This window comes from Apis cerana, linkage group LG7 (assembly GCF_029169275.1).
Source record: "Apis cerana isolate GH-2021 linkage group LG7, AcerK_1.0, whole genome shotgun sequence".
NCBI classification, from domain to species: domain Eukaryota; kingdom Metazoa; phylum Arthropoda; class Insecta; order Hymenoptera; family Apidae; genus Apis; species Apis cerana.
In genome coordinates this window covers 6,127,501-6,146,148 of record NC_083858.1, presented here as the reverse complement: position 1 = coordinate 6,146,148, position 18,648 = coordinate 6,127,501, and the positions used below count along the sequence as shown (strand labels likewise).

At 19.5% G+C, this 18,648-nt stretch overlaps 1 protein-coding gene across 1 annotated transcript in view; it reads left to right on the top strand.

Annotated features, from left to right (window-relative positions):
- Positions 1-18,648, top strand: part of LOC107993192 (forkhead box protein O) — a 342,583-nt gene that overhangs the window by 316,248 nt on the left and 7,687 nt on the right. The window contains exon 9 of the transcript XR_009830489.1: positions 15,282-18,648. This exon is cut by the window's right edge and continues 7,687 nt beyond it. The gene's annotated coding sequence lies outside the window, so the exon portion shown is untranslated. The remainder of the gene's footprint in view (positions 1-15,281) is intronic.

Below are 18,648 nucleotides of genomic sequence, written 5' to 3'. Positions count from 1 at the left end.
AAGAGAAGAAAATTATTTTGTAAAATCTAATAGTAAATAAAATTTAATAAAAATAAAATTACAAAAATAAAAAAGTAAGGTAAAACTTTATTATTAAAAATAATTCAAATAATGTAATTAATATCTTTTTTGTTACAACTTTTATTTAACTTTTTAGAGTAAAATTTCAATATTATAAAAATTTCAAATTATAAAACTAATATCATTTTTAGATATTTTTTTAAAAAAGACAAAAAATAAGAAGATTAAATAAATATTTAAATTAATTTCAAATATTAATAGATTAAAATTTCAAATAAAGTTTGTTCTATCTTCTTAGTTGAATGTTATGATAAATATATGGAAATATTTTAGATCATAATATATTATAAAAAATTAAAAATCAGAATTTTTTATTATATTAAATAAAAATAATATATATAATAAAACAAAATCATTGACAAATAAATAAAAAGAAATTAAAAAAAATAAAAAATAAATAAAAAAGAAACTCTAAATTATAATTTTTAAAATCAGGAATCAATATATTTAATAAATGATTTAGAATATCGAAAACAATAGAATAAATTATATAATGTTAAAGTATACAGAAGTATTCATTTCAAAGATGTCATTTCAAGTAGAAATATTTGATACGTGAAACATATAGTTTAAAACATTCAATTGTTTAGAATTATTATTTGTAAATTTCTATGTATTTGTATTTATATAAATTTCTATGTATTTGTATTCTAAATTATATTTGCAAATTTTTTGGAGAATATTTTACATGTTATTTTACAAAACAGATAATTTTTTAAAAAATTAAAAACTTACTTTGCATTTGATATTTGTATTTTTTTCTCAAAACTGTTATTATAATTTATATATAAAATATTTAAATAATGCTTTGAAGAAATAAAAATAAATTAAATGTTTTAAATTTAATGTTTAAATTTATTTTTATTTTTTCAAAGATGATCAACAATTAAGAAACATTAAAATATTCCATTATTTCAATTTCTTAATTTAAAATTCATTCTTAAATTATTTTCAATTTTTCATTGAATTTAAAATTCAATTCTTTTTTATAATAAAATAGACTGATATTTCTATTTATCTATACTTTAGTCTATTTGTCTTTACTTTAGGCAAAAAAAATATATATATAATATATATAATATTGCAGTAGCTTTATTATCTTTTAAAACATGATAATGTTTTTAAAATTAGATTTAATATGTATTGTGTTGAAAAATTACGAAGATTAGTTTATTAGATGATAAAAAAATTTTTGAAAAAATTGCAATTCATTGGAATTGGAGAAATGCTGAAAATCATTTTTCACAATTTTTTTTACTAAATCTGTAATAAAAATTTGAAAAACACATTCTAAAGATTTATATATTAATTTCATTGATTGATGTGAAACAAGTAATAAGTATTGAAAGATATAAAAATTTTTAGATTTTTTCACAATAAAAGTTGTGAAAAAATTGCGATCTTTTATTGTTTGTAAGTGATTTTAATGAAATTTTCATGAAAATAACTGATATAAATCTTCAAAATTTATTTTTTAAATTTTCATTAAAGATTTAGATAGAAAATCTTTTACTTTCTTCATGATTTTTTACAAATTGCAATTTTTTTAAAATTTATTTTGTATAATAAATATATAATTTAATTATATATAAATAATTCTAATTTCTAACTTTTTAAAATTCAATGACAAATAAATCCAATTTTGAAAAATATGTTTTAAATCATATGCCAATACTCATTATATACTAAATATATAAAAAAAGTTATAATAGTTATAATAGTGATAAAAATTATTAATATATTTTAGTAATATATATTAATGTATTATTAAATATTATATATTAATTAATAATAGTTATAGTAACAGTTAAATAATAACAATTATTAATCAATTAATATCAAAAATAAAAATCCAATGTTTTCCAACATATGTGCATATTCTTCGTAGAAATGACAAATAATTCGAATAATCAAAGGACATCCACAATTCTCAAACGAGCAATTTGCGCGAGTTTCCCATCAGACTCCCAGAAACAGCTGTTTAATAACGCATTATGCCGCGTGCGCGAGGGAGTTAACAGGAGAAACAGGAGTAATCGCTCGTAATGTATCTCATCACGCAATCCAGTCCTTTACCTTTCACCTGCTGCGCTGGTTTCAAGACCACTCGTCGCATATCTCATCGTTTTCATCGCGCACAGTAGTTCTTCATGAAAATTCACACGCTCTTGTCAGTTAGTAATAGGGATGACCTACTTGTCTTACGTGAAAATGTGTGAAAATATGCATAAATATAATATGCAATAAGATTCAAATACTTATCTCACATAAAAATAATATAAATATATATAATGAAAATATGTAGAAAAAAATAAAAGATTAAAATGTTCAAAATTATTAAATCACAATGATACAATAGAATTTCATTGTCTAAATAATTTTAATAGAGATAATAATTCTTTAGTTATTTTTCTTTATTTTTATTTTTTATCAATTTGAATAATAAGAATTAAATTTTAGAAAATTTTGAATTTATTCAGAAATTAACACAAAATTTATCTTTTTAAAAATTTAAAAATATTTTTATAATACTTATTTTTGATTGAATTGATTTTTTTTTTATAGATAGTTATTCCTCATATTATTTTCCATATATTATGGTACATATAACTTAAGAAAAATATTTGTTTTTAAGATATCTGTTTTAACTGAATACATTTTTGAAGATATGATATTTTATATATTTTCATATAAAATCTTGCTTGAAATTATTTCAGGAATTTCCAATTAAACAATGTATCTATATTTTTGGCATAAATAATTTTTCATTAGATATTTATATTATATAACTATTCAACATATACGATTTAACTTTTGTATAGAAACATCTTTTTCATAATATCATTTTTGTTGAAGATAGATCTCATTTCTAGTTTACAACTCGACGAATTTAGTTCTTAATATATCATCACGTAAAAAAATATTATAATATTAATCTCGTTATATCGATTAATCGTTATATTTTCTAAATAAATATTCTATTTTTACTTTCACGCCAAATAAACAATAGAACAAATTTCATAGAACAAATTTTCATATAACTGAAATCCAATTCGATCTCTAATTCAAGTAATAAAATCTCAATCGTGAATTCGTATATCAGAAACTGAACATCGATTTGATACATAATCAGGGTGTGAATAAACAAGATTCTATTGTATAGATAAAAAATGATGAAAAAGCAGAAAAAAAAAACAAGAAGATGGAAGGTAAAAGAAGGAGGTAGAAGTCACATGTTAGGGAACAAATGAAACACAGTGGTTCGTTGGTAGTCATTGGTAGCATGCCAAAGCGGTGCGGCGATTGGTCGTGGTTCGAGAGCAAAGTGGATCAGCCGAGCGTATAAAACTCGTCCCGTTGGAAAAATCCTGGTACAATGTCGCTTGACCGGTAAATATTGCCCGGTGCGTTCGTGAATACTTTTTCTTCCCTGTCTCGCTACGTTCCTGTGCTCATAAACAACGTAATAACACGCCAACACGAAACCCAATTCCCGGATTTCGACAGTCCGCTGAGGTGGCCAACCTTTTCTACTAGCGCGTGCTCGACTCGGATGCACACGGAGGAACAGTGGCGCAGCCAGAAGCTTAGAGTAGAGAACTGGAGAGAACGGTAAAAGCCACCGCGACAACGGCCTCCGGGCTGCATGTAAATCACGGCCACGACGTCGACGACGGTGACGACGGCACGGTCTCTCTCTCATCCCTCTTTCCTCGCGTCTGTTTGCCGCTGCTACTCGTTCTTCTCGCCTCTACCTCCGTCAGCCCGTCAACTTCGAGTTAAACGAAGCTGCTCGCCGATGCTTTTCGTCGAGCAAGTGTTCGATCGTTTTTTGTCATTCGTTGCGTACCACGCGATGCACAAACGGAATTGATGATCCATTAGTTATGAAATTATGATGAAAGGACATGGAATAAATGCCATGTCTTTGGAAATTTCTGTAATGATATATAGATATGAGAATTTATATTTGATTAAATATTGGATAATAGAAAAAGGAAAAATTTTATATATTTTTATATTATATTGTATATTTATTACATTACTTAAGAAAAAGATTAGTTTTATAGATGTTTTTATTTATTATAAAAATTTGCTTCTAATATGAAATTTTGTTTAAAATTAAAATTAAAAATCACAAATGTCACGTAAAATTAAAGAATTACTTATATTTATATCTTTTTAAAATAATTTTTTGGATAAATAAATGCAGCATCCCACAATATTCATAAGTTCATTTATAATACTTTATGTATTGAATCGTAATTTTTAAGATAATGTTATCTAAAAAAGCGAAAATTAGAAAATATATTATTAGCATATAAACAATAATTCAAAAATATGTTGCTATTTTAATTATATATATATTATTAAAAATAATACGGTTTCATATTAGAAATATTCTATATTCGAAAAAAAAACTTAAATTAATCTAAAAGTAATTTATTAATATTTCATTTAAACGATAAAATTAATTCATAATATGAAAAATTTATGGATCGAAATTATTAGAAATTGATCAAATAATTTACTTTTAGTATTATATAAATCTTTTTTGTAAATAAATATAAATTCATAATAAAATAAAACATATTTAGTGAAATAATAAGTGTATTAATGAAATAATCATTCACATAAATAAATAGTAACATACACAATAATATAAATAGTAATTTTATATGAATGTTATCATCTACTAATTTTAATTATTATTGCAATATAATTTTTATAAAAAATATTGAAGTTTCATAATAAATTATCGCATCTTATATTCTTATTTTTATATAGAAGATTTAATAGAGAGATTTTAAAGAAATGAAGAATTTTAGACTTATGAATATTGAATGAATTTGCAAATACGGCATACGACTATAAGTTTCAAAAGTTTTATCTCAATTGAAGGATTAGAAATTCAAAGTTCTAAATTTATATATTAATATGAAATTGATACAAGTATAAATACAGGTGTATTTGTTGTTTTTTGTTTTCAAATTCTATTCAAATTCTTGTGTGTAAAGTTTTTATCATATTTTTCTTTCTCTGACACTCCCAACACGTTAATTTCTGGGAAGAGAAACATATGATAATATAAAAGATGGATGTAAGACGTGGATCGTTAAATCAGTTGTAGTGATTGCATGATCTTTCAAGAATACCGACATTTATACTATAATTTACTATCGAGGAATGAAATAAAAGGCATGTTGTCTAAATATGAAAATAAGCATGAAAATATGTGACTGAATAAATATTGATACTTAATAATAATATAAGCTAAGTATAAGTAATAATATAAGTTAAGTATTAATCAAAGGAATTGATTATTATTAATATTAAAACTCGATGAAATTAGCAATTTTTAGGTTTACTTTTTATTTTTTGCTTTTTATTATTTTTTGCTTTTTATTAATTGCTAAGTGTTTTTATAATAGTAGAAACGAAGAAAAATATAAGTGGATTTACTTAAAACTCGGAATTCGAAGTCCGTTTATTTTTTACTTTTGTAATTACTAAGAACAAGTACTTCCTTTAAAAGTACTAGTAAAAGCGAGGAAAAATATGAATAGATCTACAAGAACTTAGAAGTTGAACCCAGGACTTTTAGCTAACAATTCAAAAATCTATATACAAACCGCCTTTTGCACATGCTTTTAATCTTATTTATTTATTTATTCTTTACGTTAATTTTTATTAAAGTAAAAATATATTTTTTCATTACATTGCATTTAATTTAAATACAGATATTACAGACATTGTTTTGTTATTATACTAAAATCATGAATATTTTATTGCGATTATCACAATTGTTTTCTAAATTTTTAGAAAGACATTTGATTAAAATTTTTTAAAAAAAATTTCACAAATTTAGAAAATTTTCAGAATATAGAAAAATTTTTGTTTTTCTTGCATTATGCAGTATGTTCATTAAAGATGAAAAATATTAAAGCAATTATAAATTGAAAATTATTTGTTAAAAATTAATATTAAAGTTCCATTCTTGAAGTAACATTAATATATTTATATTTTGTAGTTAAAAGAATAAAAAACACAGAATGAATAACTATGTTATTAATTATGTAATAGAACATTCTTCAATTCTTCAATTTGGAAAATATATCATGAAAAATAATAAAAAATTTATCATATGTTCAGAAGAAATTTCAGACCAATAATAGATTTTCAACATGTAACAGTTTGATCATGAAAAATTTTAATACTAAATCATATTATTTGAAATTTTAAATTTTGTATTAAAAATTCACTATTAGTGAAAGTAGAATGTTACAAGATTTCGTTTATGCTTTTTTCTTTATTTAAAAAATTAACTCAAAATATAATAATAATAAAATTATATAATAATCTACAATATAATCTACAGAGTAATCTACAAATTTAAAAATTATCTTATAATATTCATCATATTTATTTTACCATTTTACCATTAAATAAAATTTTATCACAAAATTTTATCATTAAATATTATTATAATATTTTACAAATTGTAATTTGAATCATTTTCTTAAATGCATCATTATTTATATATTATAAATAAATTTTATGTTAATTAAAAAAGTTTTTTGATAATATCAACATTATGCCAGAATTTGAACATTAATCCTGCATTGATTAAAAAATTTCATCAAAATTTTTTACTAATCTTGTTGATCATCATAAATTCTAATTTATCTGTATGATTAACAAATACAACCTATCTACAGTTTTTTGTTCTTTAAAAATTTTTTAGAAAATCTGTATACATTCATATAAATTCTAATCACATTCAAAATTTTATGATTCCATTTAAAAATTCAATTGAATTTCTCTTACTTCTATTCTTAATTGCTGAATATAACAAATTTTGAAAGAGAACAATTTTGAAAAGAAAAAAGAATTCATAAAAAAAGGACAAATATATATTTTCTTTAGTAACAACTAATAAAAAATTTGATGATGATAAATTGAAATATTATCATTGATTTTCACAAATTGGAAAATATACATTAGTGAATGTATAAAAATAAACATTAGTTTTTTCATATGCCACTAATTTCGAAATATTACATGAAGAAAAATTTATATGTAAGAAAAATTATTAAAGTCATTGCAAATCCAAAAGACAAAATGATGTTAAATTCTTCCATTCTTTAAAAGAAACTAGTCAAGTTTTACAATTTACTTTATACATGAAAGTGGTTATCTCTATAGTCATTTGATTCGCCAACTTTTGAACAAAACGTTTGAAATACGGTATATGGGACGCAGATCTGTTCTACATTTGTAGTCTGCGTTTATTACGTTTGACACTACTGGACTTTTTTCTTTGGGCAACTTCCTTTGGAATTCAAGAACTAACGGAACTTTAATATCATTTTTCAAGAGAATGGTTGACTTTTAACAACCATAATTTGATTTGATATATTTTATTATTTTAATGCATACGAAAACAAAAACTTCGATTAAATTTTGTTTAAAAATGATTTGATTGATTAAATCATAGTTTATTTTAGAAAAAAATTTTTTTTTATCAGATCTTCATTGATTCAATGATATAGAATTTAATCATGATAGCTACATTAAAAATATATATATTTGAATATAAAGATATTCAATTTAAAAATTTTATTCAATTGTTCAAAAATAATCTTTTCTTGTATTTATTTTATTAATTGTATTAATTGAATGTTATTTCAATATTATTAAATTACATTATTAATATAGGAAACAAATAATTATTAAAAGTAAATTTCGAATTTATTTTTCTTTTATGAATATAAAATTATATTTATATATTATATTTATATATATAAATATATCGAATATATCGAAGATCAGATACTTTTATAATTAATTATAAATTATACCATTTAATGAAAGATTATATTTATATTCCATAATGTTTTCTTCGTTCTCTTAATATTTATGTTTGAAAATTTTCTTTGTTTAAAAAATGATTTAGATAAATATAAAATATTAAGCATGAAGTTAATAAATTTGCAGTTTTGTATGCAATACACAGTAGTCTAAAAGTTAATTTGAAAAATTTTAATTTCTAAATTAAAAAATTTGTATTGCTAAATATAATATGTGAAAAATAATGCTTTTTTTTTGTAATTTATATATACTGTATTATATGTTATATGATATGTTATATTTTAATATATGTTATGATATGTGTTATATTTTAGGAATTATCATTACAAAATATATGAAATTGTAATAAAAATTTTTATACAAATATTAGAAATTACTATAGAACATATTATATTTCTAAAATTCTGAAATAATTATTAAATTTTAAAAAATTTTAATTATTATTAAATTATTAAATTATTAAGTTTTAAAAAAGATATTACATTTTTTTTCATTAAAAATATAATATATTCTATATATAAAGATTTATACTTGTGATAAAAAAAAAAGAATTAAAAAAAATTCCGTAAACACTTTTTTATTTTTATTTTTAGAATAATTTTTATATCACATACAATGTAATAATTATACAAAATCGGTTTTACTGACGATCAAGTAATGGCTAAAAGGCAAAAAAGAATCTGACAAATGGAAAAAAGAATTTGTAAAAATTTAATTTTATTATATTCTACAAACATTTTAAATCGAGTAGTTAGATAATTACAAACATGTTAGATACAAACGGATGTATCGAATAGTTTTAGAAGCAAGATAGAATCGTAGTTATGACTTAATATATAATTATGTCCACAAATTAATCAACAAATTATTATTATTTATTATATATTATATTATTCCAAAATGTATCATAGAACTGAAACAAGTTATATTTTTCAACCGGTTAAAAAACTATTGTTCAAATCAATATTAAACAATGTTCAATGAAACATAATTTGAATATAACTTTATGCAGTTTTATGCATCTGGAAAATGCAATTGCACAGAATCAGATAGATGAAATTTTTTAATCTCTACAAAAAAAGTATTAACTTTTTTTTATTTTAAACTTATTGGTTCAAAAGTTTTTATAATTTTAAAAGTTTGCTAAATTATTTGAATTTATTATATACAGATATTATATAATCTTTATGTAAACTTTATAATAAATGTTATAAAACGATTTACTATTAATTGCAGTCTAAACATTTCTTTAATCTTTTATTAAAATTAGTTAATATACTAGTATTAGCAATCAAGTATTAGCAATTCAAGCTTATAAATATTGTAATACACTATAATATAAATTTATATTTTATATCTATAAATTATTATACATACTACTAATTATATAATACAATTCATTATAATATATTCATTATAATATTCATTATAATATATTATTTAATATATTATTATAGTAATATATTCGTGAGATATCTTTGGAAGGTCGATTTTAAAAAACAAGATACAAAAATTGATACATCGAGTTTCTCACAAAAATCGATGGCTTAAATATTATAATAAAGCTAAATTTTAATGTTATAATTATTTATTAAGTTCTGAGTTATGAATTAAACAAGATGAAAAGAAAGTAAGACCGCTTTATCTCTTTTGTTTCAGCGCTATTCCCTTTTTGTTTCTAACGTTAACTTAAATTATTTAATTAATAATTTAATAATTAATAAATAATATAATTTAATGATTTAATAAATAAACTCCAACTGATATTTTTGTGTTTGTTTTAATTTCTAGAATCGAGTTTCTCACAAATATATATTAACACTTCGCATGTAAATATATAATTTGTTATATAAATATAAATAATTATTTATAATTTATATTTAAATGTTTATTATTGTATAAAATATGTATGTATATACATTTATTATACATTTATTATCATATAAAATATATATGTATACTAATATATTATATTATTTGTATAAAATAATATATATAATAATTATATATAATTAATTATTATATATTATCATATTTTATTGAAAAAAGTTGATATGAAAAGGTTTTTAATTTTAATGAATTAAATTGCTCAATTCGACTATTGTCGATTGACATGAAATTTAGAGAATGTCATAAAAGAAAATGAGTTTTAAATGTTAAATTTCAATTTCAGATATTTATTAGTTTTCGTGATATTAAAAAAAATACTTTCAATATTATATATTGAATTTTATTTATATAGGGTGTAAATATATTCATATATTCAAATATATACTTTTGTAGCCTTAATTCTAAAAGCAAAACAATATTATATACAAAATAAATTAATAATATAAAATAATTAATATATAAAAATTGATTGCTAACTTATTTATTAAATTATTATTATATATTAATTAAATTATAAAAAATTTTAAATAAAACGATAGTAAAATAAAATTATTTTCATTACATTTCTATCACATTGTTTCCAATAAAAATTATATATTTACATAAAAAAAATTATTCAAAAAATTATAAAATTCTAATCTTTTTAAAAAAATAAATAATTTTTTATAAAATAAATAAATTATTTTATTTTATCTACCATTATCCTCATTCTCAAATGATTATCTTCATTCCCATTTTGAAACATTTTGGATTTAATTTTCTATTTATTTTGAGAGTTAATTAATGTATCTTAATTGAATTTCACATTTCATTTGAATTATTAAAATATTTTGTTTCATCTCTTCCGTCATGCTTTTATTTTTGTTTATATTTTAACAATTTTTCTGTTAATTTATTGGTATACATATCATTTTCAATTCTTCTTTTTTTAATCAATTTAAAAAGTCATCTCTCCACGTCAACATTTTTAACGATCTTAGATAAATCAATATAGTGAGAAAAAAAAAATCTTGGCAAAATGGATTTTGTCATATATATTATATTCATATGTAGAAATTTTATTTTTAAGAATTTCATTTTCCAATTTTCTTTTTATTTCTTTTTCGTTTTTTAAATTACATTTTGAAATAAAATTAATATAATTAAAAGAAAAAAAGAAAAAATATCATTTAAAATTATTAAATAGGCAGTAGCAAATATAATAGTAAAATATCTGTTATATTTGAATATTTTATACATTATATATTTAAATATTTCATATATTTAAAGAAGAAAATATATTTTTTATGTACTCATATATAGTTCTCTAAAGAAAATAGATTAAGAAATAAATAAATAATTAATTAATAAATAAATAAATAGGTATATAAAAAAAATTTAATTTATATAATAGAGTATGTAAGAAAAAAGTTTAAAAAAAATCAGAACATAAGCTGACTTAGACTGAATTTAAGAAAAAACATCGAAATTAAAGAATCCATCATTGACATAGATTTTTTTTGTTTCTTTTCAGTCAATAAATTAAGAATCAAGAATTAATAATCAAGAATAAATTTTTTTTATTCATAACATTGATAAATATATTATAACTCATGAAATAATAAATAGAGAAAAATGATTTTTTTGTTATTTCATTAAGATATTATATTATTACAAAAATTATAAAATTATTATGCAATAATAATCATTATAAATAATCTTTTAAGAAATCTAAAAATTTTTATGAAAAGAAGATTTTGCTCTTGTAAGAAAAATATATTAAATAGATAATTACTCTTTATGATATGTATCTTTTATTTGATGAGAATCACTAAAGAAGGAGAATTTTAAATAACGAAATGTATATAATATTCTACAGTAGTGAAAATAAATTGTCTGCAATTAAAATGTTAAACGCAAAGAACGAAAACAATGAATGTCCATAAATGAGAAATATAAGGAAACCTATTTGAAGTTTGCTTGATCATATTTTTTGGAAAAAGAAATGGAAATATTTAATTTTCCCAGTGATGAAAACAGGTTCTAATTGTTATTTTTACAAATGGTGATATCAATATTAAATTGAAATTAATCCTTTTTAAAATCACATAAATAATCTATAAAATCATATAAATTAAATATCTAATTATATATTAAATTAATCGAAGAATAATTAAACAATAAACGATACGTATTACAGGCAATAAGTATAGTTTTTAAAGGGAATAATACATAATACAAAATTATTTGAACATATTACTTTAAAATGTAATAATTCTGAAATGGCCCGGATATATCTCAACCGGAATATTAATGAAAATGTTTGAACTGACTTGTCAAGAAGGGAATATGTGAATGAAAAGCAATTTAGTGATGTTAAAGAATTGAAAGAAACTGTTATTAAAAATTGGATTCTATTATAGGCAGTACGAATAAAAAATGATATAAAATAATTCCAAAAATCTTTATTAGACATTATAAACAAAAAAGTATGTGATTTTAATATTATACTTAAAAAATTTTTATTTCTAATTTTAATTTTTTATAAATTTATCATATTGAATAAAGTCATCTTATATTTAAATTTTTTCTTATCTATTTTTATATATTCATATATAAATCTTAATCTTTTTTTTATATATACTATATAAACTTTATATGTTTACAAGATATTTTCAATATATATAATATCTAAAATGAACATATTCTTGATTCTACATTATTGCAATATTAAACAATATTAAATATATCATCATTTTGTTCGATATTATATATTATTTTTCATCTTGTTTTATTTATTTGACGATTAAAACAAATGATTAATGTAAAAAATTTTATCACGAAATAAATATGTTATATTTTGCAGTCATAAATCACAGTTATTTTAAATTGACTTAGCTATTGTGAATATATTCATCACAGCAATATTTATTTTTCTAAAATCGTCCGAATTTAAATTTCTTTGATAATTTCATACCAAATATTGACAAACTAGGTATATTTATTCAAGTGGTATTCTCAATCGATGATATCTAATTATATATCTACTTTGAGAAAGTTTTTGAACTAAAAATAAAATCACGATAATTTCTTAACATTTATGATATTTTTATATTGTTTATCTATATATTAATAAAAAAAATAAACAATTAAAATTTGTATTAAAAAAGTAAGATAAAAATAAAATAAGATGATATTATCTTCATTATATCATCATTTTTCTTTGTTTTTACATTGTTTTATCTCATAAATTTATATTGTTTATAAATATATACATAATTTAAATAAATACTTTCGTTTAGTCTTGATCTGAAATCCTATCTAAAAGAATCTTATAAATATATTTATATATTAACACTTTATATAACAAATAGTGTTTATACATTTTCTTTATAAATAAAAAAAAATGGACAAAAATAATATCCATTAAAACTTGATAAGAATGAAAGTAAATCAAATAATTAGAAATCTTTACAGATCAGTTTTCTTCGATATATCAAATTTTTGAAGGAAATAATATTAAACGAAATTCGAAAAAAAAAATTAATAATAACTTAATAATTTAATCTTAGTTTAACCAAAAAACTGCACAATACTATTCAAATATACTATGAACATGAATTATGTACGTAGTAGTTTCATAAAGTTTTCAACTCATAAATTTTATGGGAAATAATGAAATGAATTTTAAAAAATATAAATAAATATTTGTTGTCTATAATTTTTTTTAAATTATATGAACAATTGATAAATTTTTTATTATTTGATATCTATTTAAGAAAAATATCTTCATCTTTTCTATCGTACGATTTATAAAATAAAATCGAAAATATTCGAAAATAAATTTTAATTATGAGCAGAAAAAAAAATAGCGTAAATAAATCTATATAATAAATCTATATATAATATATATAATATATATAATAATAATTTAAATTTTGATAGCTTTTCTTGTAAATTATTTTATGTATGATAATAATATAGATTCATTTTAATACATTTTAATATAGATTCATTATAATACATGTATAATAATATATAAATTCAAATTAAATGCAAAATATTTAAATTAATAGTTTTGAACTATCATATTAAAATTATATTGAAAAGAACATATACTACTAACAAAAATATTTATTTGTTATTTGAAATATCCTTTATTTATTCATCATTATTTTATTGATATCTAATTTTAAATTATCTAGATAATAAAAATTAATATTCAAAAATGATTATCAAATCAATACTGACTTATAAAATATAATATTCATCTTAAATCAAACTCAACTTGATGTAAAGATAAAGATATTACATAAATATACAAATATTAAAAACATTGTAGAATATATAAGCTTAATATTAATGAAATTTTATAAATAAATAAAATCTAATAATCTCACTAAAAATATATTCAATTTTAGAAAAATATTCAATAAAAATATAGAACATGTAAATATTTATTATATAATTTTTAATTTTTATGTTCAATATCAAAATAAATATAAGATTTAATTTTGGTTTTAAAACTTTTATGTAAAATGATACTGATATATGTGTATAAATAAAACAAAAGGTTATATATAAATACTTATATTTTGACTATGATATGCAATGAAAAAATATATTATAAATAATATATTAGACAATAAAAATGTATTAATTCAATATAATATAAAAGAATTAATAGATAATATTAATGAGATAACGAATTAAGTTATTATTATTAGAAAGCTTATAAATAAATTCAAAAAGAAAATATATATAAGCTTAATATATGATGAATATATATATATATATGATATATATATATAGTTCATACTATTATTATTATTATGAATAAAAAATATTGGAAAAATTAAAAATAATTCTTATTATCATTAATATTAAATTATTTTGAACTTATGATAATATTACAATTCAAAATATATTTTAAAATATAGATCCTATATTAATTATAATAGCAATAGTCAATGCTGATTATAATAATAACAATAAAAAATATACATAGAATCTACAATAAAAATATTTATACGAATGAAATTTTATATAATGTCTGATTTGAATTTTAGCTGAACTTTTATTATTTGAAATACTATTGAACATCACTTATATAAACATCTTTATAATATAACTAAAAATGTATGTTATAATTATAATATAAATATAAATAAAAAATTAAATTCATTAAGCATTAAATAGTTATTATATTTGAAAAATTATCTCTAAATTTATAATATTTGATACAATATTAATGATTTTCATAAAATTGTTTTATATGAACTATTTATTAGACAAAAAATCGTAGCTAATAGGTTCTCATTATATAAATTTGATTATGTGAATGATTTTAAATCCTGAAATTTATATAAAAAGAAATTCTACTGTAATCATTTTTATAAATATATAAAACCTAAATATATGAAAACAGTATATAACTTATGCATTTTTTCTTGTTACAGAAGTTCCATATGTCAAGGACGAGCGGGAGGATCGACGATTACTTGTGATAAGATGTAGAAATAATTATACCGGATCACAATCAAGACACATACCATACCATCAAACGTATTTCAAAGATACTGATTTACGTCTGTGTAACTGTGATGCGAGAAAAACGCCATAAATATCATCAATGTCAAAGAACGGGTATTGTGTCTTCGTTACTATACTGTAGTAAAAATGGAATAGGCAAGAAAATTCAAGCTTCGAATTAGATTTAGTCAATTTACGTGATTCTTCATTTTTTTTGATTTTGATATTTCAAAAACGAGTCGTAAAGTACATAAATTTTCTTTATTTTATCTATAATTGTTACTCTTATCATTTTTATCATAAAATTGTCTTTTGTCGAAATTTTTCAAAACTTTTCTGTATCTTATTTCAATTTTCGTATTATCAATGAATAAAATTTGGTATTTTTCGATGATGATGTGTGATTAGCTATATTCATCTGGAGATATAGATAATGTAAATGAGAAATATATGTGTTGTTATGAAGCTTTGTTGAAAAAATATAATTAAAAATTGAAACATTCAATAAATAAACAGTAACATATAATTTATGAAATTTAATTTTATAATGAATTTTATAATTAATTAGTTCAATATTTATTACATTATATATGTGAAAATAAATCTAAAAGAGGATAAAAAATAGTGATATTTGTCAATTTCGATTTTTGAAATTATTATACAATTGAATAATACAATAATATAATTATAATGTTAAACTTATCTTAAAATAATGTTTCAACTGTAATGGTTCGAGTCTTTTGATTTTGATTTTTAATAATTGATATTATATCGATTTATAACTGTTTTATAATAAGCTTTTCTTAATAAGCTTTATTGTAACAGTTTTGAAATTTTTATATATCAATTTTGTAATAATTGAGATTCTTGCGATATTAATTGCGAATTACGAATTATATACAAATTTGCATTTCTATAATTTTATAAAGTTTATAAAATGTACATTTTATATATTTTATATTTTTAATTTTTATTTTTTTCTAATTTAATAAATTCAAAAATAATATAATTTTTATTTATTCAAAAATTAAAAAAGTAATTATTATATTAAATAAATAAAAATATTGTTTTATCGCTTGAAAGTATTTTGAAAAAAGTAAAAATACTTACGAAATTTCTATTAAAACACGTAAGTAGTAAATTCTATCAATAGCATTTCTTGATACGTTAGCACGTATATGTATATCCATTTCAGAAAAAAGTTTGAATTTTATTTGATTTAAAAATTGTCATAAAAATAAAAATTGTAAAAATTGTCATAAATTTTAGAATTGTAAATTTATAAAATAATGTAATAATTTTATTCAATGTAGTCGATATAATGTATTGATTAAATTTTAAATTTGTTTCAGAACTAATATAGAATCAAAAAATAATAAATAAAGTCGATATAATATTAATTCTTAAAAACTGAAATCTATAAATTAAATAAGTATAAATAATAAATATCCTTTTTTCATAAAATTTATCATTTTGAAAATCGATAATTAACAGTTTAAAATAATTATTTTCGAACATTTTCAAATTCTGAGGAAAACAGAGCTTTGAAAGATTATTGAATATATTTAATAAAAAATTTTTATTTCGAAAGTCGTTAAAATTCAATGAATTAAAAACAGACTTTATTTCGAACAATTATATTACTTTTTAAAAATATTCATTTATTATTTTTCGTATTATTTCGTATAATTTAAATATTTCTATTTTAAAAACTTATAACAGAATCATTTTAAAATTTTACAACAATAAGAAAATATGTGCTATACATCAAAACTTATAGCCTACGATAAATTTATCTACGATAATTTACATAGTTTCCAATATTTTTTATTTCATGAAAAACAAGCAATATCGCGTTAATTTTTCTTCTCTAAATTTTGTTCATTTTTTTTTTCATAACGTGTAACATATAATTTCTTATGAACATTAGATGCAAGTAATTACGTTCACTATTTTCTGATGAATTTAGCATGTATTTAGTATGTATATATGATTTCAAATTAATTTCTGTTATCTTCCCATCATTCTGTAGTAACTTAATTTATGCCAGAGATTCTTAAACTATAGTCCGCAGGGTACAGACCCCTAAGGGACCAAGAGTTAATAGTTAAAGATTCGCAATTCATTTTTCAAGTTAAAATTTAATTTATTCTTTAGTTTTATTATGAAAAATATAATAAAAATATCATGCAATCTCAAGTAATCTTTCATTATAATAAACTGTTAACATTTTTTTATGTAGGTATAATTTAAAAAGTCAATAACTTTAAAAAAAAGATTAAAAAAATTAATAAAAATAATAATTAAAATAAATAAAATTAATAATTAAAAATCTAATAAAGTGTAAATTATATGAAAAAGAAGAATAATTATGTAAAAGTTCGAACTCAAAGTTTAAGAATAGCTCATGTGTATCAATCAATCAGTAAATGATACGAAAATTGAAAAAATTCTGATTTCTTTGCATAGACCAATGTGTGATATATTGATTTAGCACATTATCATCCATCGAACAAGATAATTAATTTGTAGAAAAGTAAAATAATTTTTAAAATAAATCAAAATTTTATTTTCATATAGTTTAAAAAAAAAACAATGAAAAATATTTATATAAGTAGATAAATCAAGAAACAGAAAGTGCTATTCCAATATTAATAAGAAATCATTTCTAAATGTACAGACAGAAATCATTTCTAAATGGACTTTATTTTAATTAGATTTTCTTTGTAATAATTTGAATTTCAATTTATATATTATATCAAGCATTCTTTACTTTATTATTAGATATTTATCAGTTAATGTCTAAAAAGCTGCTGATAAAGTATTTAATTATCGTACGCGTAAAATTGATGCGGATGCAAGAATTGAAAATCACTCATAGAAAAGCAAAAACAAATTTTCGTAATAACGATATAAATACTTTTAATACATATTACATCGTTATGATAAATAAATACTTGAATTAACGTTTAGAAAATCTTATCTTCAGATGAGATAAGGAACGATATTCACTTTGACATTAAAGAATTCGCAACAATTCGCAGATGCGTTTAATCTTCATTTCATATTTCTTCGTGATCCGAATAGCAATCAGTAATATTAGGATACAATCGCTGAAAATATTGTAATCCATTCGTCAAATAACTCTAAAAATATAATCGTTCGAATTTTTTAAAAATCATTGATTGATTTAAGTCAGCATATTGTAATTGAAGATATTTAATATAAATTATTATTTATCATTGTTATGAAAATATAATGTCAACGACAGTGGTTGGCTTTCGAAATATAATA